Below are 22,263 nucleotides of genomic sequence, written 5' to 3'. Positions count from 1 at the left end.
ATTGATCTCATCCACCAATACCAACAGAGGTCTTCATATACTTGGGGTAGACATCTGCCAAATTCACCAACAGGTCTGAAGCCTGTCAGCTACCCTTAACCAGGTTTAGCTCATATGCTGAGATGGTTTACCTGCCCCTGCTACAGCTACTGGAAGCCACAGTGAGAATTGGATACCAGCTGGACACCAAAGGTAGATGAGCAGCCCTAAAAAAAGTCTTGGCAAATCTCCAGACTGGAGGAGCTAGTCCTCCCTGAATATCCCATACATATTGGTTTTCCCATAAAGAAATGAACAAATCTAACTTAGAAAGCTACTTACTATTCAAAATAGATCAGTTATAGGGAAGCTATTTATTTCCTTTGACACAAAAGATAACCTTAAAAACACAAAAGAATCACAAATACATATTGACAAATAATTAAAACATAGAACTCCGTAACTGTTGAAATAGCCACCGAACTAAAAAAAGTTCAGCTCTGAAGATTGTTGTTTAGTTATCTGTGTCCAGTAGGGTTTTGAGATGCATTCTCAGATGCAAATTTGAGAGGGAAGAAGGAATACTCTCTTCCTCCCCAATGGGAAGCTGGTGGAGTTACTAGCCATATATTTAGGAAAGAGAAAACAGAACAAGGATAGATGATGGTTCTCCCTTAAAGGGGACTTACTACTTGTCAGTGAGTCCCTTTTTAATGCAGACTCCTGTTGTATGTATGTGAAAAGAAACAAAATGGAGACCAATCAGCCTCCAGGACCTTTGTAGCATTGGAAATGTCCAGAATACAAGTCTGGCACTAGATATGCTCTATGGAATCATTCCTGATGATCCATTCTATAGGATGGGCTCCAATGAGGGAATCAGTAAAGACCTCTGCTGGTGAAGGGGAGGCCCCTGGACTGAACCTTGAAAGGTTCCAAGATGAGGAAAGAAGGGGAGCATTCCAGATACAAGAAACAGGCTATGCAAAGACATGATGGTGGGATATACAATGAAAGAGCAATTACTGAGAGAAGAAAGAGTAGGAGGTATAAAAATCAACTTTATGTAACACTGGAGGAAACTGACTCAGCTCCACTGATAACAGAATACAAGATGGCTTGTCTTGTTTGTATTAGGAAATAATCTCATCACTTTTTTTTTTCAGACAAATTGAATGTTAGAGAAAGAAGCAATAGGGTGCGTGAACTATAGGGTTATTCTTCTGCCTCTAAGCAGAACTGCATTTGGATTTAAACCAGAAAGATTATTATCTATCCATTTCCATTTTTAAAGAAACAAACAAAAGATCACCAATCCACCCTTGGCAACGTATTTATTCTAGGGTCTCATAACCCTTATGATCAAGGAAATTCTTTCTAATTTATTTTAAATATTTTATTTTAGTTGCTTCACTCATTCTTACTACAGCTACAACTAGAGATTTTTTTTTCCTTTGGAGCAAAAAAGTTGAAGGGGGATTGGGGAGGGTGTGGAAGGAGAAACTAGTGATAGTACAAAGAACAACCTGACTATGAGTGCAATTATACTGGGACAAGAGGGGGAGGGGGAGGGGGATTCAGGAGAGGAGTTGGGCCCTGGATATGATGGCTGTAATTTATGGAAGCTTAGACCTATTGGGACTGCAAGGGGATGCCCAGACTCAGTGCAGTTGGTGATTATTGTAAGGAGGATGCAGTGTCCCCTTGAAGTAGAAAGTGTGTGGCCACTGCCCATCCTTCCAGCGTCCTAGGAACGAATACTGTTCATCCTAAAATGCTGCCTGATTCTTACCCTACTTTTCAATGGAAAATATAAGATCATCAAGCCCTTTCTACTATTGGGTTCTTTCTATTTTCCAGCCAAAATCACTCCCAGTGTCATGCTCTGGGCCTTTCCAGGGCACATCCTAATCACAAGAATCTTCTTCTAATTAAGAGGCATCATAACATTTGCTGAATACATTTATCACAGGCTCCTCCTCCACAGTTCTATCCTTTTGCAATACTCAGGTAGGGCTTGGATCGTTGCCAAGCAGACAACAGACTTTGGGAGTAACATGAAGAACACTAAAGAGCCCACATACCCACAGAGCATATTGATGCTTGGAGAAGGGGAACATCAGGGACCAGGGAACATCTTAGGAGATGTATCTCATTGGACATGATCTCCTCTCTACTTCTTCCTCTTCTTCACTCTCCTCCTTTTCCTCCTTCTTCTCCCTTCACATCTGTCATTTAAGTAGAACAGCAAAAGTGATAACTGTCCTGGCTGATGCAGTTCCATGTAGGGCAGTGGGATTTAGAGCTGTCAGTTGATGAAATAATTCCCCAAGGCCCCTCTTGGCTGGAAGTTAACTAACTAGTCAGATAAATAGAATCATTGTTGAATACTCACCATGTGCTAGTCACTGTGTGATAAGTACTGGAATAAAAGTGCAAATACCAGCAAGCAAGTTGATCTCTGCCTTCAAGGACTAACAATTAAATGGGTGAAGTTAAGATATAAGGAAGCTAAGAGGAGTGACAATAAGGTAGACATGCTGTGGTCCTGTATAGAGATGGCCCAGAAAGGCTGTGGAGGCCTTGGTTCTGGCAAAATAAGACCAATAGTGTCCAATCATCTTTCTAGAGGTGAAATTAGGTGTTAACCTCCTACTCCTTTTAAGCATTTTTGGATAGGACCTTTTGCTTACCTTTTTTATTGATTTCATTGTTTCTTTCCATTGCCTTTCCAAATTTGCCAAATTGACTTTAAAATTATTTTAAAAAAAAAAACAAATTTGGAAAAATTATTCTATAAGATGTTCAACATTCTAGAGGGTCAGTGTGCATTCTGTTGGTATATTGAGCCTGAGAGAGGATTCCAAGAGAATTAATATTCTTTGTGTTGTCTGTATCTTGTTTTCATGTGTTCATTCAACAAGCATCCATTAAGCACCTCCTGTGTACAAGGAACCATGATAGATATTGGTGCTACAAAAGGAAATAGTCCTACCCTCAAGGAGCCTACATTTTGCATGTACTATGTAGATGTAACATGTACTTAAATACATGAACTTAAGATAGTTTAAGGAAGAAGACAGAATTAATAACTGGGAGGATCAGCAAAGGCTTCACATAGCCTCAGAGTGGACTTTTGAAGGAGAGTAAGGATTCTGAGAAGTGAAATTGAGGAAAGAATATTCTATTATAGTGGACAACTTGTGTGATGCTTAAAGATGGAGATGGCAAGTAGAATGAGGTTATCTTAAGTAATGAGACATAAATCTGGAAAAGGAGCCTGGAAGGAGCTAGACTAAAGACTTTCAGTTTGAGTTTTATTTTATCCCATGGGAAAGAGTTCACTTTAAAGTCTTGAACAAGGAAGTGACAAAATTAGATATTTAAGTGATTTAAGATAGAAAATGGATTGTAGGGGGAAAAAAGATGCCAGAAACTGGAAGACCAAAGTGTACATTATCACTGCAGTTCAGATGAGAGTTGATGGGACCCTGAACGAAGACCTGATGTTGATGAAATAAAGAAAATAGAAACATAAGCAAAAGAAATTGTAGAAGTAAATTTGTTGTAATTTGAGGGACGGGATGAGACAAGCAAATAGCTCTAACAAACAATCAGAACTAGAATTCAGGAAGGAGATTCATATTGGCGCTCCATCTCAATTATCTTCTCACAGATAATAATGTCAATCAGCCAATAAGCATTTAGTAAGTGCTTACTATATGCCAGACACTGTGCTACAAGTACAGGAAGACAAAAAGACAGCCCATTCCTTTAAGAAAGCATATGAAAGGCAGGGGGTAGGTGGGTGTGAAGGTGTGAGGAAGGAGGTAGAGAAAATCTGTAGAGAGACAGCAGTGTAGCCTAGAGAAGGATAAACATCCACACATACATATACATATGTTTATATGTATATGTATGTGTATATATATAAACAATATACATAAAACATACACACATAGATGTGTGCATATACACATGCATGTATATGTACACAAGTCCATACATACATCTACACACATGTTTGTGTACAAACATGCATGCATGCAGGACAATCACATACAATATGACTCACAAGTTTTAGTGCAATATAAAGCTTTAGTGATTTAAAATTACACTAAGATCTCGAGAATACCCCATATGTATGCATGTACACATACACATGTGTGGGGATTTATGTTGTATATATATATATATATATATATATAATGTGTAGGCATATATGTTGTATATACACATATGTGGAATTCTGTGTCTGGTAAATACTATATGTGATTATATATTTAACATTATATGTTTGTAATATATGTATATATCCTATACCAACAAAATCCTAGATTTACAATATATTTATCATATACAGTTATCCTTTCTACATTGTAGGGGAGAGGGGAGAGGAACGGTACCACACAATCTGGAAAATCTGAGTAAAACATAGTAGCTTTTATGTATCATCTTGTTTTGGCATTCTTTTGACATTTCTTTTTTAAATTTTAACTTTAAAAATTAAAATTTTTAAACATTTTACCTATTTTAACTTTAAAAAAGAAATTATGTATATTTATGACATTAAAAGATGATAAATATATTGATATTATATAATACTATATATATTTTTAAACATTTCTGAGTTTCTAAACTTTTTCTATCTTGTCTGCTGAGCTTCCTTCAAAACTCCCCCCAAGTTCCTATTCAATTTCTCATATCAATCAGCAATATATCAAAATTATAATGGGAAAAGTCACAGTGCTCAAGGGATAACTGTATATTAGATCTAGTATTTACTAGATTTAGGATTTCATTGGTATAGGGAAATCCCACTGAGGAACTTACCTTAACCAAGGCAAAATTGGCTCCTGCTCTACATTCCCAGACTTTTAGACTGTTTTAAAATTTACAACCTGTGGTGGTGAAGGTCATATGTACTCCAAGGATGGGTTTTGAGGCCTGGAATCCTTTGGTAAAACCAAGGAACCCTGATAAATTAAAAGATTTATTCAGGGTCACACAAGCATCAGGAGGCAAGATGATTCTAGATCTTTTTTTTTTCTCTTGAGACTAGCTTCCTTCCATCCTACCCCTATTGTTCTTCCCTCACAATACTCTTGAGTATTTACAGGATGTAATTTAACAAGATAGTAAGTACTATTTTTCCTGTTGAACCTCATTACGGGTTCTTTCATATCTGTATAATTTTGACAGTACCCTAGTCCTGATGCATTGGGACGGCTGACTTATCTTTACCTTCCTCTTCCAATGATTTAGTTTGGTAGGGAGGAAGCCTTGGATTCTCTTGAGGGATCTGTCAATTGGAGACAAGGACAAAGAGATACCGTACTATAGATCTGGCTCCCACAGTCCAACCCAGCTAAATACAGAGAAGCTCATTACCAATCCTATGTTTTTCACCACAGAAACTCCTTAACGATCGTCTACAGGAGCTATTCATCTTTTGTGTGTCCTGGACAACTTCAGCAAACTGGCACCGCCAATGAACCCCTTCTCACATTTTTTAAATGCATTAAATGTAATACAGAGGATTACAAAGGCAACAAATTATATTTAACTATGATTATTAGAATATTTAAAAAAACCAAGCCCATGGCTCTCAGCTTAAGAACTTCTGATAATAATGATTCTAAAATCATAATAAGCTCATTCTCTGCATGAGTAAAGTGGACTGTGCACACTGAAGTAATCAATCCTATTTCTTTGAAGCTTTGAAGTAAACTATCATTGGTTAACTCATCTTTCCTTCTTTACAGTATTTACTACCATACTGTCCCTAGATTTCCAAGTCTATTTCCTCAGTTTGCTTGTTTATTCATTTGTTTTATATCCCAAATACTCCACCTATTTCCATAAAAGATTTGAAGCAGCTTCTGTTCCAGCTTGGATATGCCAAGTGATGCTTTTTATGGAGATGGGGAGGGAGGAGGAACGTCTGACATCTTTGCATTTTTTGCAATCTCAAAAGAAGGAAAATGCTTTTCTTTATCTGTCTACAATGTACATTCTCCTTAAAGCATGTTGGTTTTTACATTCTTTATGAATCTCTTTTGAAATTTACATTTCTAAATCTGTGAAGGCTATCTTCCTTTTATCCTGAGACACAAAGGAAATGATTATATTATAACTGTCTTTTCTTATTGAATTCCTTGTTGATGTGAGAAGCTCATCAAAGGGAATAAAAGGGCTATTTAGTTAAAAAATAATCCTAAGATCCAACTGGGCCATCTGTAGTCTCTGATCAATGTCTTGCCACTGGACTCCAATAACTCTGGAAGGGAAGAGTGAAGCTGATGATTTTGCACAGCTTTGCTTCACTTAAATCCAATTCATTTGCAAGTCAGGATAGCTCCTCCTGATGTCATTGGTCCTCTTCAACAGCGATCATAAAATCCTTTTGAAATTAATTGATTTTTAATTTTATTTCTTACATGTGTAGTAAACTCTAGAATTCTCTTTCATAGTGAACAGAGTCTATGGGAAGATTCACAAGCTAGTAATAGTGATATCCCTCTCCTCTCTCATCCCTACCAAAAGAGGGGCATTGAAACATTTTTAACTGAACAGAAGAGAATAGAAGGATACACAAACAAATAGCTTAGTTTAAAATCTAACAGGTTTTTCATGTACTTTTAAAGAAATTCTTTATATACTTTAAAAAATAGGAAGACTATGGTTTTCTACAGAATTTCCTTTTTGTTTTACTGGGTGTAAAGAAAAGCTCTTTTTAAAAGTATTTCATGGGGGCAGCTAGATGGCGGAGTGGATAGAGCACCAGCCTTGAATTCAGGAGAATGCCAGTTCAAATTTGGTCTCAGATACTTAACCACTTCCTAGCTGTGTGACCCTGGGCAAGTCACTTAACCCCAGCCTCAGGGGGAAAAAATTTCATTAAGGATTTTTAAACAGGGTTTAAAAAAGGAAAGCCAAGGGTTGAGCTAAGACTCCCCAAACCAGGAATCCCTAATAGATATTATGCTTTGTTGAATTAGTTTTTGATGTGTTGATACAGATATTGTCCTAGAATCACTCCATTTTGTGGAATACTAGTAATAAAAGTTGTGAAACACTTAATCCTAGTCACCCAGATTGTTATTTAGTCTAACTTTGGCCTGAACTTTGTCACCACCAAAGACCCCCCCAAAATGATTTTTAGGCAGATTTATTCTCCTCATTAGGATTTACGAAGATAAAGATGATTTCTATTTCCCAACTGGGAAGCAGCTGGTCTTGTCCTTTTCTTTTTTTAAAAAAAATATTTTTAATACATATTGGGAGAGAAAAATCAAAGCAAAAGGGAAAAATATGGGAGAATAAAAACACAGAAAAAAGAATAAAAAAACATAATATGTGTTAATTTACATTCAATCTCTATAGTTCTCTCTCTCTGGATGCAGATGTCTGTCCAAAGTCTATTGGGATTGCTTTGGATCACTGAACCAGTGAGAAAAACCAAGCCTTTCATAGCTGATCATGGCACATTTTTGCTGTTATTGTGTATAATGTATTCCTGATTCTGCTTGTTTCGCTCAGTATCAGGTTTTTCTAAAATCAGCTTGTTCATCATTTTTATAGGACAATAATATTCCATTATCTTCATGTACCACTACTTATTCAGCCATTTCCCAATTGATGGGCATCTACTCATTGAAGCAATTGGTCTGAAGTGGAAAGTAGGCCTGGGATGTGCCAGTTGGTCAAAAGCAGCTGATCTAGACAAAATGGAGAGCACCCAGAAGAGAGGGATGGTGATGGGGGGAAGGTCTAGAGATGATCATCTGAAAGACCTGGGAACGCTTAGCCCACTCAACAGCCTTCTTAGGGGGGATGTGCTAGCTGCCTTCAAATCTCTTGAAGGTCTGTCACGGATTTGACTCATCTTGCTTGATGAGAACCAGAGGCAATAAGTGGAATATACAAAAGAGAAAGATTCAGACTGTCTGTGAGGAAAGAGTTCCTGCCATCAAGGGATAGCCATGATTGCCTGTTTTCTGGCACCATATCCCCAGAGGATTTCCCTTGGACGTTACCTGTCCACTTGTTGGATATTCTGCAGAAGGGATTTTTGTTTACATACAGACATGACTAGATGTCCTCAAATGTCTCCCTTCAACTTAGATTTTTGCATCAATGCTATTCATTTAAATTTTAAAACTGTGCTGAAATCCTCAGAGGGGAAAACTTTCAAGTGGATGACGATGAGTTGACTTGATCACAAGCAGCTTTAATTGCTAAACAGGGGATGCAAGGACACTACAACATCGCTGTGCTCTGAATCATGGATACTACGTGTAATTTCTGTCCAGATTTGATCAGATTCTCCCTTGAATCATCTTCTCTGCTTAGGAGCCTGTCTTGCCACTTGTGGCAGCTGGGGTAAAGGAGGCAGGCTCTTTACCCATTATGACAGGACATCCTTTGTTTAATGGTACGGGTTTTGTTTTGTTTTTTTTTTTTTGTTTTGTTTTTTTTTAAGAAAAATATGCCTAATTTAAAACTTGGCCCTCTCCTTGGCTAACATCTGTGGGGGGGGGACCGGGCATTAAGACAGCTCCAAATGCATCTACTTTCTCAACATTCTTGAGGGGCTGCTCTCTTCAGAGTCACCGAGTGCCAAGGATAACATCTGGATCAGCAATTTCTCATAAATCATTGGAACATGGAACATGAAACAAGGAGAAGAAGAAACCAGGAATTCAATAATAAATATGACAAGGTGCACAAACAAGAGAATTGAAACCAGATGAAAAGGAGCCTGTGTTTTAGTACAGAAGGTCAAAGACTGCTTTCTCTACTTGGAAAACAACTTCCCTACTAAGCCTTTGGATAATCCTTCTGATTGTACTTTTTCCCGAGCTAGCAACAAGCAGTCCTAAGTTACTGGGGGCATATTTACATGAGGGATTCAAGGCTTTTACCTACAACTGAAAATTAGTGCAATTTATTTTAGTACATTTGATGCTGGGGGCCATAATGCAGTAGAGAGGAAAATTGGATTGATTGCATTTTGCAGAGTCCTAGACATATGTGGTTTGCAACAGCCCAACGACGTGTGCTTGGGTGTACTCCATTTTATGTTATGCACATTCCTGAAAAGATGGCTAGTTGTACAAGGGGTGGCCATAAGCATAATGTAACTGACTTAAAAAAAAACAAAAACAAATGAGAACTTGTACATCCAAGTGAGCGTTGAACTTTTAAAGACTTTCCTTGGGAAAAGTGTTTGGTTCAGAAATCCTCATCTCTTATTTCAGGATATGTTCTAAGCTCTCTTTGTGGTACTGCCTTTGATGTACTGGAAAGAGTTCTGGCCTGAAGAGTGGGAGCTTTGGGGTCGAAACCCATCTCTGCTATTTACATGCTAGGTCAAGTCAGTAAGCCTGGATTCAGGAGGACCTAAGTTCAAATCTGGCCTCAGACATGAGGCTGTGTGACCCTGGACAAGTCACTTAACCCTGTTTGCCTCAGTTTCTTCATCTGTAAAATGAGCTGGAGAAGGAAATGGCAAACCACTCCAGTATCTTTGCCAAGAAAATCCCAAATGTGGTCACAAAAGTCAAGAAGACTATCCCTGTCCCCAAAGAGACAATAAATGCACAAGTAAGTCTAATGGGAGGTAGGAAGAGATAGGACACAGGACAATGCTATAGAAATATCTGAAAAGGAAAGAGAAAGAACTTTAATATAGGGCAGGAGGGTTAGGGTTCATGGAGGAGGTGGCATCTGAACTGAATTTTGTGTAGCATGGAGCAGTGCAAAGGTATTGAACATGACCTGGCCTTCAACAGAGCATCCTAAACCAGATTAAAATGCAATTGGTAAATATTTAACAAAGTAAATAAAAAATATAATAGAACATAAATAATGTTGATATATGTTTTTCTCAGTCAATGTAGGGTCACCAGGGGTCCTTATGTATGATTTAGTGTCAACCTTCTAGATGAATTTGATACTAGTAAGTAGTGTAGTGGGAAAAGTGTTGGACTTCGAATCATGAGATTGGGTTAAAACTCTGCTTAAATGAGACAGGTGGGTGGTACAGTGGATAAAGTCAGGAGAACTTCAGTTCAAATCTGGCTCAGGCACTTAGCACTTCCTCGATGTGTGACCTTGGGCAAATCACTTAACCCCAATTGCCTCAGCAAAAAAAAAAAAAATTCTGCTTTAATAATAAAGATCAAGTTATTTCACCTTTCTAAGTCTTAGTTTTGTCATCATGTGCATAATAACATTTACCTACATTGTCTCCTAAGTTTGTAAAAAAAAGTACTGGGAACCTTTAGTCTTTAAAGTGCTTTGTGAAATTTGTTTCTGTCATACTGAAGTAGGTATTGTCCTCAAATCACTTAAAATTTGTGGAATCAAAAGATTCTGATAACCTTAGATCACCTGCCTATTTAACTCTTGAGTTATTATGATGATGATGATGGTAGAACTGAGAGCTGTCTAGGGCTATAGGATCTAAGGTTTAGGCCAGGAAGGGACCATGGAAATAATTTAGTCTCCAATGATCACAGACTGAGAGCTGGGAGGAACCTGGAACTATCTAGTCCCATTCTCTTATTTTATGGAGGAGGAAACTGAGGCTGAGAGAGAAGTGGCTCATATAAAGTCATAAAGTTAGTGAGTAACAGAGGCAAGATTCAAATCAGGTCCTCTAATTCAGAACCTGGGCTCACTCAGTGGTCAGACCACCTTGTTTTTCACATGACACCTTTACGTTACAGGCTGCATCTGCAAATGGACTGAAATAAATGGTACTAATTCTGTCATTATATGGAAAAAGCTTATGGAGATCTGTCATATAATTAGAATCAAGGAAGACCATGTGAGCAAGTGAGGCTATAAAATCTGAAATCTGGGCTTCAGTTTTGGAGAAGAATCTGGTTCACTTCTACATCTCTTATCCTCTCTATTCCCTTCATGTCTTGAGATCCATCATCTCCCTGCCATTTTCTATTCCCTGGGAAAAATTATAAGAACAAGAAGTTTTTTAGTCTAGGAAGAAATGACTTTTAGAGATGATTGTTCAGCTGATGGATCCTTCTTATTGTCTTTTCCCCTCATATTTTCTTTCTAGATGGAATGGAATAAGAGAAACAGAGGGCTCCCCGGGTCATCCTATTGAAGAGCTTAAGGAGGGCCATCCTAATTCTTAAAAAAAACCTCTGAGAGATGAATTGGGAGTGTTTCTAGGCCAGCAATATGGCGCAAGTATTTCAGAAGGAGTAGAATTGAAGTGTAGAATAGAAAAACCATTGAAATTGAAATTAAGATAAAAGCATAAAAGGAATAGAAATGAAAGGGTAGGAAAAAGAAAAGAGGGAGATGCATTGATTTTATGATGAGGCAAAAAAACCACTAAGAGTGAGGAGAGAATTGTCAGATAAAAACCTCAAAAGAAACTGTTCCTTCTTAGCTAGGATTGGAAAAAGAAGATTTTACTGCAAGAGAATTTTTTGTTCTTAAATTAATATGTATTTCACAGTTGGATAAAATATAGACTTCTTTAATCATCTTGTTTCTTTCTGAGAATACTCCCTTTCTAATTAAAAAAATATTTTTATCAATATCTTTGGTTTTACATTCCATTCATTTCTGGCTATTTCCTTTCTCTTTTCCCTAGTCTTTGAGCCATCCTTTATACCAAGGTTTTAAAAAGAAAGAGAAAAACAATAGTTTAGCAGAACCAAGCAACACACTCAATGTGTCTTATGGTATATGCAGTATTCTGCCTACTTCCTCCTCTACCTTTCCAATGAAAGGTGAAAGCAGAACTCTCACTTTCTCTTTTTTTTTCTGCCAATTCTCTAGTGCTTCTAAACAAACAATGACCTCTGGGCTTGGGTTGTTAGAATTTAGAAGATCTTCAAGGAAGAATCAAATAAGCCTATCAATAGACTTGTTTAAGGAAGGCCATGTGATATGATGGATAGAGTACTAATTTAGAGTCAATGGATCTGGTTCCTAGCTCTAGCACTCTTTTTCATGTGATTTTGGGCAAATCATCTTACTTCTCTGGCCTTGAGTTTCATTATCAATGACTTCCAATGCTCCTTCTAGCCAGAATGCATTTCAACCAGTCCTAAAACCTATTGTGAAGTTTTGGTCTCCATACTATATCTCAGAAATCCACTACAAATTGGAACTTGGTTTATTAATTTGTCGATTGTCAAGGCTTAAGAAAAGTATTACTAATTTGGTTTAAATTTAAAGGTGTGTACATATTCTACCCCCCCCCCCCAGAAGAACCAGTTAGATGTTTACCAGCATATTTCTGGTTTTAACTCAACGTTTACACTCAAGCTTTCCAAAATAAGGATGGTTTGATGAATATCCACACTATGGTCAGGATTGACACCATCATAACACAACTAATTTTTTTTCTGTGTTGAGGATATTTAAGAGATATCAAAGCTAGAAAAAGCCATGATATTAGATCAAGTATGTAAGAAGGAGATCTGTAGCGAGCTGTCGTCTCCAGAAGCTGCTGGATCGCTCTCTGGGAAGAGATCTGCTGTGTCTACTCAAATCTTTAAGACAGATTCTTCTTCCTGTAGTGAACCGTTGTCTCCAGGCAGTTGCTGTTAACTCTTGTCCTTAGAAGTGACTTCCCTTCCTGCAGAGAGCCCCGTCAGGCCTGATGTAATGCAGAGAGTCTTCTTCTTGAATCCTGGCTCTGAATCTCCTCCAGCTCCTATCCTTCTCCAGGCCGATCTGCCCTTTGCGCCCAATGCTGTCTCTTTTTATCCTCCCAGAGAATGGGCGTGGGATAATGCAAGGGCTTCTGGGAAGAACCACCCCAGCCAATGAGCTTGCCCCCTCTATCAAGTCAACCTGAGTTCTCACCTTGTAATTGTCCAGAAAACCTGAATTCTCACCTTGTCACTGTCCAGACAACCTCAGTTCTCACTTAGTAATCCTAACATCTCCCCCTTTCTTTTGATTTAGAACATAGGACAGTCATGACCTTGAAACATAAATCCATCAATATGGGAAGTATTACAGATAATTACATAAATTACATAAGCACATAGTAACATAGTAACATAACACATGCTAGAAGTATATAACATAATCATAATCATAAATTGAAAATTTATAAATGTCCATAAGTCCATTGTCCATTAGTCTCATCTTGTGTGAGGAAGTCTAATGATTCCTGCTGGTTTTTAAAGTTCTTTAACAGTCTTTTTATTATCCATGCTCTTTCGGTGTAAGATGTTTCTTAGATCTTCTCTTTTATTTTGAGGTCTTTCTCTTTTTCTGTCTCTCTCTGGTGGACAAGGCGAATATGACTCGTTGGCACCCATCTGATTCCTTCTCCTGCTGAAGAAATACAAGCAAACCCTCTCCCCCAGGCAGTTAACCTATCTGGTCCCTTCCATTCACCACTTTCTGGATCTCTCCACATCACCTGGCGATTATCTAAGGACAGTGGAGATGCTCTCACTGGACACTGCCCTTCTGGTGGGTTATAAAACCTGTCTGCTGGAGCCAGTGCATCTTTGTCAAAAATTAGAAAATTAATGGTATAGAGAACTAAATTTAGAAGTTCCCTAGGGCTACCTGTGGTTCCCCCTTTCTTTTGTTTTTGGAGGAGTGTCTTAATATCTCTGTTTCTTCTCTCTACTATTGCCTGCCCTTGAGGATTAAAGGGTATGCCCGTGGTATGTAAAATCTTATACTGTGCACAAAAGTGTGTAAAATGTTTGGACGTATATGCAGGTCCATTGTCTGTTTTTATTGCTTGTGGCACACCCATAATTGCAAAAGCTTGTATAAGGAATTCAGTGACCACTCGGGCTGTCTCTTTTGCTGCTGGCATTGCAAATGTGAATCCTGAAAAGGTGTCTACCACAACATGAATAAAAGATAGACGACCAAAAGATTTATAATGGGTCACATCCATTTGCCAGATTTCATTGGGTCTCAAACCACGAGGATTCTTCCCTGGAGGGAGTGTAGGAGCATGGAAAGGAAGACAAGCTGTACAGCTTTTTACTATGCTCCTAGCTTCCTCTCTTGTGATTCCAAATTGTAAACGTAAAGCTCGAGCAGCCTGATGATATTTAGAATGAGATTCTTGCGCTTCCTGAAATAAAGGACTACTGGCTAACATGGTTAGAAGGCTATCTGCCATTGAATTTCCATCAAAAATAGGACCTGGGAGTCCACTATGTGAGTGGACATGCAAGATATAAATCTTGCCTGGATGTTTTCTCACTTGCTCTTGAAGTTCCTTAAAGAGCTGATAAATATTGGAGGCTGCAAATTTTATTTGGGCTGTGGCAATTCTTTGTACTACACCTACTGAATAGGCTGAATCAGTAATTATATTTACGTCTCCTGGGTAATAAGTGAGAGCTAGCATGATAGCAAATAATTCATTCTGTTGAGTGGATTGAAAAGGAGTCCTGATTACTCTCTTTATGGTTAAATCATGAGAGTATATGGCACAAATATTTTCTTTGGAGGCATCTGTAAAGATTGTTGGTCCTTTAAGAGGAACCTTAGAAACCTTTTCTTCAAAAATCCATCGCCAATTATGTAGTAGCCGGGTAATCTTTAATGGAGATCCATGTGCAAAATTTGGAGCGGTGGCCAATAAAATTTGCCATTCTGGGATGTTCTCACAGCATACATTAATCTGTGCGTTAGTATAGAATGTGTATATTTTTTCAGGACTTATCCCAGATAATTGTGTTACTCTCTTAATAGCCTTTAATAAAATCCTAGCCACAAGCACTGGGTAAGGTGTAAGGCTTTGTTCTGGTTGTGCTGGGAGGTTCACCCACTCAATCACTCTGTCTCCTTGATGAAGGACTGCTGTGGGTGCCTCTTTTGTAGCAAAAACTGATATTTCCAAGGGTTTTTGAGTGACTCTTTCAACCACATTGGATAAAGCCAGTTCAACTTCTCTCAAAGCCTTTTGTGCTTCTTTTGTAAGCTGGCGTGGTGAATTTAAAGCACTGTCTCCCCTTAAAATATCATATAGTGGTTGCAATTGACAGGTAGTCAAGCCTAGCACGGGACGCATCCATTGGATATCTCCTATCAATTTCTGGAAGTCATTTAAGGTGTTTAGCTTCTCTGTTCTTAAGGAGAGTTTTTGTACTGTAAGCACCTTAGGATATACTTCATATCCTAAATATTGAAAAGGAGCATGTCTTTGAATTTTTTCTGTAGCTATATGCAGTTTGTAGTACTTTAATGTTTCCATGGTCCTTTGTAGACATGCCTCTAACATTTGTTCCTCAGGTGCACATCCCAAAATATCATCCATATAATGTAACAATATTACTTTTGGAAAGGCTTTTCTTACTGGAGCAAGAGCAGCTGCAACATACATTTGGCACATAGTAGGGCTGTTTTTCATTCCCTGTGGCAAAACTGTCCATTCATATCTTTTATAAGGCTCAGCCAAATTAACACTAGGCACTGAAAAAGCAAATCTTTTCATATCCTCCTTATCTAGAGGAATAGAATAGAAACAATCCTTAATGTCTATAACCCATAGAGGCCATTCTCTTGGCAACTGAGTAGGAGATGGAAGTCCAGGCTGAAGAGTTCCCATAGTTTCCATCTGTTCATTTACTCTTCTTAGATCAGTTATCATCCTCCATTTTCCAGATTTCTTTTTCACCACAAATACTGGGGAATTCCAAGGACTTAGAGAAGGCCGCAAGTGTCCTTGGTCAAGTTGTTCTTGCACTATGTCTAATAAGGCCTGAATTTTATCACTTCTTAAGGGCCACTGTTCTACCCACACTGGTGAATCAGTCTTCCACTGAATAGGAACTGGTGAAAGTGCAGGTAGGCCTTCAACAGCAGCCCTGCCTAAAAAGCCGAAGTGCTTATTTGTAATCCTATCTGCTGTAAAATGTCTCTTCCCCACAGATTGATGGGGATTTTTTCAACCACAAAAGGAGTAAAAGCTCCTGTTTCTCCTTCAAATACCCATCTCAAAGGCCTAGCACTAACCTCTGCTGCTATTGATCCTCCCACCCCAGACATATAGGTGTCTGCTTTAATCTTTGGCCAGTGACCGGGCCAATTGGCACCTCTAATAACTGTACGATCTGCACCCGTGTCTACCAATCCTTCAAATGGTATTCCGTTTATATAAATAGTAAGCATAGGTCGGTCAGCTGTCACAGCTGCTGTCCAATATATTCCTGGATTTTGTTCATTGGAGTCAAAATCTAGGCGACTATCACTAGGTTGCTTATTAGGGGTCCGTAACAATAAGCCTGATGCTACTACTTCTCCTGGTTGATAAATCACACGTTGTCTGCCTGTGTTAGTGACTGGGATATTAGATACACGTTCTCCAGTCTCCCACATCAGTGTATGGATGGACACTGTTTTGTAGGCACTCTCAGAAGGTGAAATGGTCAAGCCTACTGTGCCTGGAGGCAAAGGATCCATAGGCTCAACAGGAACAGATTTCACTTCTCCAGGGAGTATCTCGGTAGTCTCTACTGCACACAACTCTATTTTTCCTAATTTCAATCCCTTTCTTCCATCTGATTGCCTTTTGGCTGATTGATCGTGTCTTAATATTCTCTGGATGTAACCTCGGCTGCCATCATGCCCCACTTGGGGGGCTGAAGCTGGGCCCCACCTGTCATTTCCCTGTGTCAATCTACATTCGGAGGCCCAGTGGAGGCCCTTGTGACATTTTGGACATGGAGTTTTAGGTCTTCTCTCACCCTGTCTTCTCACTGTATCTCCATATCTACACTGAGCTCTTAGATGCCCAATTTTTCCACATTGAAAACATTGCCGAGTTTCTCTAGAAGGCCCTTGCCATGAGGGACCCTGTCTTTCCACATTCATCATTGTCCGGGTGTAAAAAGCATTTGTTCCCACTGTAGCACAGCGTCTTATGATCTCCTCTAAAGGAGCATCTTTGTCTAATCCCCATATAATTCTTTTGCAAATCTCATTGGCATTTTCCTTAGCCAGATGTCTGGTCATTATTTCTGTAGCTGAATTTTCTCCAATAGTTCTTTTGACAGCAGTTTGCAAACGTCCCACAAAATCTGCAAAAGGTTCATTGGGACCTTGCTGTATTTTAGTGAAAGCCTCTCCACGATCTTTCTGTCCAGGAAGGACACCCCAAGCTTTTATTGCAGCCTTAGCAATTTGTTCATATATTGTCATGGTATAATTAATCTGTTCCGAATTCTCTCCATATTGACCTTCACCAGCTAAGTGCTCAAAAGTGAATTGTGTGTTAACTCCTATTTCCAAATTGCATCTGACTTGAATTTTACATAATTCATGAAATTCCGCAAGCCATAATAAATTTTCTCCAGGTTCCAGACATGTCCTTGCTATGGATTTCCAATCATTCGGGGTTAGGACTTCATAAGACAAACCATCTAGTAACATTTTGACATAAGCTGATGTAGCCCCATAAAGGGTACAACCTTTTTTCAAATCCTTAATTGTATTCAAATCTAAAGGTGCATATCTTCTCCTTTTTTTACCTACAGAGTCAGTATTTTCAATCACAGGATATGCATGTATAAAATCACTTATATCCTGTCCTTCTCTCTTAGCTTTAACCAATGCTTTTTCTAATCTTGTCATAGGCTTAGGCTTCTTCACAGGCAATTCTGTTTGTGTTTCTGCCTCTTCCCCTCTTTCTTCCTCCATCTCTGAAGGTGGGGTTGATGTGGGCCTGTCAATAATCTGTTCTCTAGGCAGGGTTGAAGCTTCTTCAAGAGAATCATACCATAATTCCTCATTTAAATCCTCTTGCTCTAGGGAAAGATCTTGATCTTTCCTTTTTTCCTCACACTTCCTCCTCTGTTCATTTTTAGAACTTTTCCTTCTCCTACAACTTGCTTGATAGTTTAAGGCTAATTGAACTATGTTGTAGATATAAAATACTTCTGCAGAAATTGAACGAGGCCCATTTTTTGCTTGAAATTCTTTCATTTCATATCCCACTAGCTTCCATTTATCTACATCTATCTTTTCTTCCTCTAAGAACCAAGGGGATGTGCGTCTTAATGCAGCCAAGAGTTTAGCAATCTGTACCCAGGTTACAAGTAAACTCTGCTCCTCAATTATCTTGATTATACTCTCTATAGTACCACTCCTGAATGGAGCTGAGGTTGCGTCTGGGGCTGAGGTTGAGTCGGCTGAGGTCCAGGGATTGAATATAGCTAACATCTGCCCCATTTCAGCTATAAGAGATTCCTGGTTTAGCCCTTAACAAGTTAAATTCCTTATTTATCTATTAGCACGCTCACTTAATCTTTAACAAAGTGTCCTCGTTACTCACGGTTCTGGGTCAGAGAGACTGAGATCTAGATTGGAAGCTTTTCCACTGGAATCAGGACTGTGTCTGTCCCTGTTCGGGCGCCAAATTGCAAAGGTCTGGTCTAGCTCCTCTTGTCAGGATAAGCAAAAGTCCTTGCCCCACGTGTGGACGCCAATTGTAGCGAGCTGTCGTCTCCAGAAGCTGCTGGATCGCTCTCTGGGAAGAGATCTGCTGTGTCTACTCAAATCTTTAAGACAGATTCTTCTTCCTGTAGTGAACCGTTGTCTCCAGGCAGTTGCTGTTAACTCTTGTCCTTAGAAGTGACTTCCCTTCCTGCAGAGAGCCCCGTCAGGCCTGATGTAATGCAGAGAGTCTTCTTCTTGAATCCTGGCTCTGAATCTCCTCCAGCTCCTATCCTTCTCCAGGCCGATCTGCCCTTTGCGCCCAATGCTGTCTCTTTTTATCCTCCCAGAGAATGGGCGTGGGATAATGCAAGGGCTTCTGGGAAGAACCACCCCAGCCAATGAGCTTGCCCCCTCTATCAAGTCAACCTGAGTTCTCACCTTGTAATTGTCCAGAAAACCTGAATTCTCACCTTGTCACTGTCCAGACAACCTCAGTTCTCACTTAGTAATCCTAACAGAGATCTATTCTTGAAGTGCCACAATTTTGAGTGCATTGAGAGACAAATGTACACTATAGCTGAAGGAGAGAAAAATACAAAGGTATAAAAATTAGGAACTTATTAATACTGAAAAAGATAGCCAAGAGAATATCTTTAATATTGTTCCTCTGGGTCTACATCCCCATTCATATAAAATTTTATGAAAATAATTTATATATGGAGTTATGGCATCCTCAAGGAGGTTATTAATAGGCAGCAAGTAGACTTTAGCAAGCAGTATTCAACGATGAAAAACATTTATTATTTCATAATTAACCAAAAGATACAGATTATGAAAGAGCATTCAATTTCATAGAACAAAATGCTACTAGCACATAATAGAACCATAAGCTACAGTCTCATGACAAGCTGCCTCCCATCCATACATCAAAGTTATTCCAGATTCCTTGGAACAAATAACAACAGAAATGATCAGTGTTCAGTGACTGACTGATAAGGAATATTAGATAAAGCACAGAATAGGAGTATGCTCAATGAAGGTGTTCACCACCATGATAGAAGAAATCTAGAACCAGTTTGAAGAGTGATTTCTTGAAGATGATGAAGTTCTCCAAATGTTTCTATTTGTAGATGATATTATGCCCCCAAATACTATAGAAACTCCTGGAAGAGATTGGTGGTCCCTCAAAGGAGTTTGGTCAGTCCATCCACACAAGAAAACATGGAGTGAAGACTACATTTGGATGGATACTCTAGAAAATTTGACCAGTAGTATATATGTGGAATAGAACACAGATGAACAATGAACTGAGCCCACTCATTCAATCAACAATCATTTATTAAGTCACTACTATGTGCCAGACACTGGGAGTACTAAGTACTGGGAGTACAAAGAAAGAAAACAGCTTTTGTCTCCAGAAGGAGAAGCCAGCATGCAAACTACTAAATACAAATAAGATATATAGAATGTCCCACAAATCTTAGTGCAGTTCTAAGCTTTCAAAAACTTAAAATATATACAGAAAAATGGGACATAATGAAGGAAGATACTAGCACTAAGGGTTCAGAGGTGAATAAAATGAGAGTGAATTAGATTGCTTTGAAGAAATTGCAAAGCTCTCTTACTGACCCTAAGGTTTCATTAAGAGAAAAGATCATCTTTTCATGTGAACATTTTATTGGTTTTATGTAGCAGCAAAATATAGAATGCCATTTTCTATGAAGAACTAAATGTGAGTATCACCCACAGGACAATGGTGAGATACCTGGTGATTATGAGCAAGTTTTAAAGGAATTTTATGATAGTAATGAAGACAGATTGACAATGTGGAAGGGCAAGAGGTGACCAATCAGGATAATTTATTGGTGTTCTTTGATGTTGGGAAAAGGTTCCTTTGTGTTGAACATTTGGTAAGACATTGACAAGAGTCACAAAGAATGAGCAGAAATGGATGGGTTGCATTGGAGTTAATTTACAAATAGATGAGATCACAAATCTATATGAATATTTTAATGGAAATTTGAAATAATGGATAAAGTTTTGGAAGATCTAGGTTCAAGTCTCTTTACTAATTCTTAGTAGGATACCATCTTGGACAAGTTATTTAAACTCTGAGCCAACACAACTTTTTAAGTCTAATTTTAGGTGTATCGTGATCTGAATTGGCGAAGATAATTCCCCCTCATGCTGATAAATTCGTGGATCCTTGAATCTAACCTAAAGGGCTCCTTGAGAATTCAACAAACCACAAACACTCACAGAAAGAGAAAAGGAGAGATGAGTTAGAAAATGGTTTATGTGAAAAATGATAGAGGGACTTTAATGTGTCATATTTGGGGCTCTCTCAGATCTATTTCTAGAGGTTGGGAAAAATCACAGAGCATTTAGATACTTGAAGTTTTATCTCAATTTTATTGTTCTTGTTTTTAACTTTGACTCAATGATGAATTTCAACTAAAGTCATAATACAACAAATGCCCAGGGGGTGGGAGAGCATAGACATATCACAATCATTCTACTGACTGCCTTCTCATCATGTTAGGACATGAAGCATAAAGTGGAAGGGAAAGTCTTGAATTACCAGGATCATCATAGTCAGGTTCTTTCCCATGCAGATATGCCTTATTCCATCCTTATTCCTACTGAACATTTCCAAAATAATCTGGTTTTATGATTGAGATATCACATACTAGCAAGTACTCACTGATTTAATGCCTTAACTGAATACTGTCTTTGTATTTTGGCACTAGTAGTAAATCAAGATTCAATTAAATCTATGTCAGCAGACAGTTATTAAGGGTCTATATTGACAAAAAGAGGGTCATATGTTCTCAAAATAATTACATTCTATGGGAGAGATGATTAAATACAAGGTAATTTGCAAAGAGAGAGTGAGCAGCAACAAATAGTGTAATTTTTAAAAATTAAGGTAGAAAATGATATCTGGGAGGAATCTTGAAGAAAACTAAGATATCTATGAAGCAAAGTTGAAAGGGGAGTGAATTCTGGTTATGGAGAGCAAGAACGTGCACAAAAACACATAAAGTAGAGATTTAATACTAAGTTCAGGAAATAGTGGGCCATTTTGGCTGAAATATAAAATTGGATGGAGGGAAGTAAGTAATATGGACTAAATCTAGAAATTGATTTGGAAACAGATCATGAAAAACTTCATATAAGCTAAAACTGTGTATTTTATATAGGCGATAAGGAACCATGGAGGATTTTGATCAGAGAAAGGAATCAGAAAAAGAGACCTGTCCTAGAGGAAGGTTATTTTGACATTTGTGTGAAAGGTGGATTAGAGAGGAGGAAAGACTGAAACAATCTATTGCAATGGTCCACATGAAAAACGATAAGGACTTGGACTAAGGGGCTTTGTAACTGGAGGATATGGGAGATGTGAGGAGAGAAAGATGAGATGAGAAATGAAGTGTGAGGGAAACGGAAGAATTGAGATAACTCCTAAGCTGTGAATCTGCATGACTGGGAAGATAGTGGTACCCTTGCCTAAAATATAGACGTTTGCAAGAGGATAAGGCCTAGAAGAAGATATAAATGGTTTCTATTTTGGGTTGTTGATATTAATATTACCAACAGAATATATAGGTGGAACTGTCCAGCAGATCTTAGGTGATTAATGCTAGCTATAAATCTTGAGAGTCATCTGCATAGAGATGCTAATTGAACTCATGGAGACTGAGACTGATTAAGCAACCAAGAAAACAAGTGATAGACAAAGGAGAAAGGGAGCCAGCTTTGCTGAATGTTCACATTTGTTGGTCTTAATAACATCAGATGTTATGTAAGAATGTAAGGACAGGGACTGGACCTGTGATTTCAATGGTAGCTCCAAGATTGGAAAAACTC

The sequence above is a fragment of the Sminthopsis crassicaudata genome, chromosome 3, assembly GCF_048593235.1.
Source record: "Sminthopsis crassicaudata isolate SCR6 chromosome 3, ASM4859323v1, whole genome shotgun sequence".
Classification (NCBI taxonomy): Eukaryota; Metazoa; Chordata; class Mammalia; order Dasyuromorphia; family Dasyuridae; genus Sminthopsis; species Sminthopsis crassicaudata.
The sequence above is the reverse complement of the archived record's forward strand: the minus strand, read 5'-3'. Positions refer to the sequence as shown.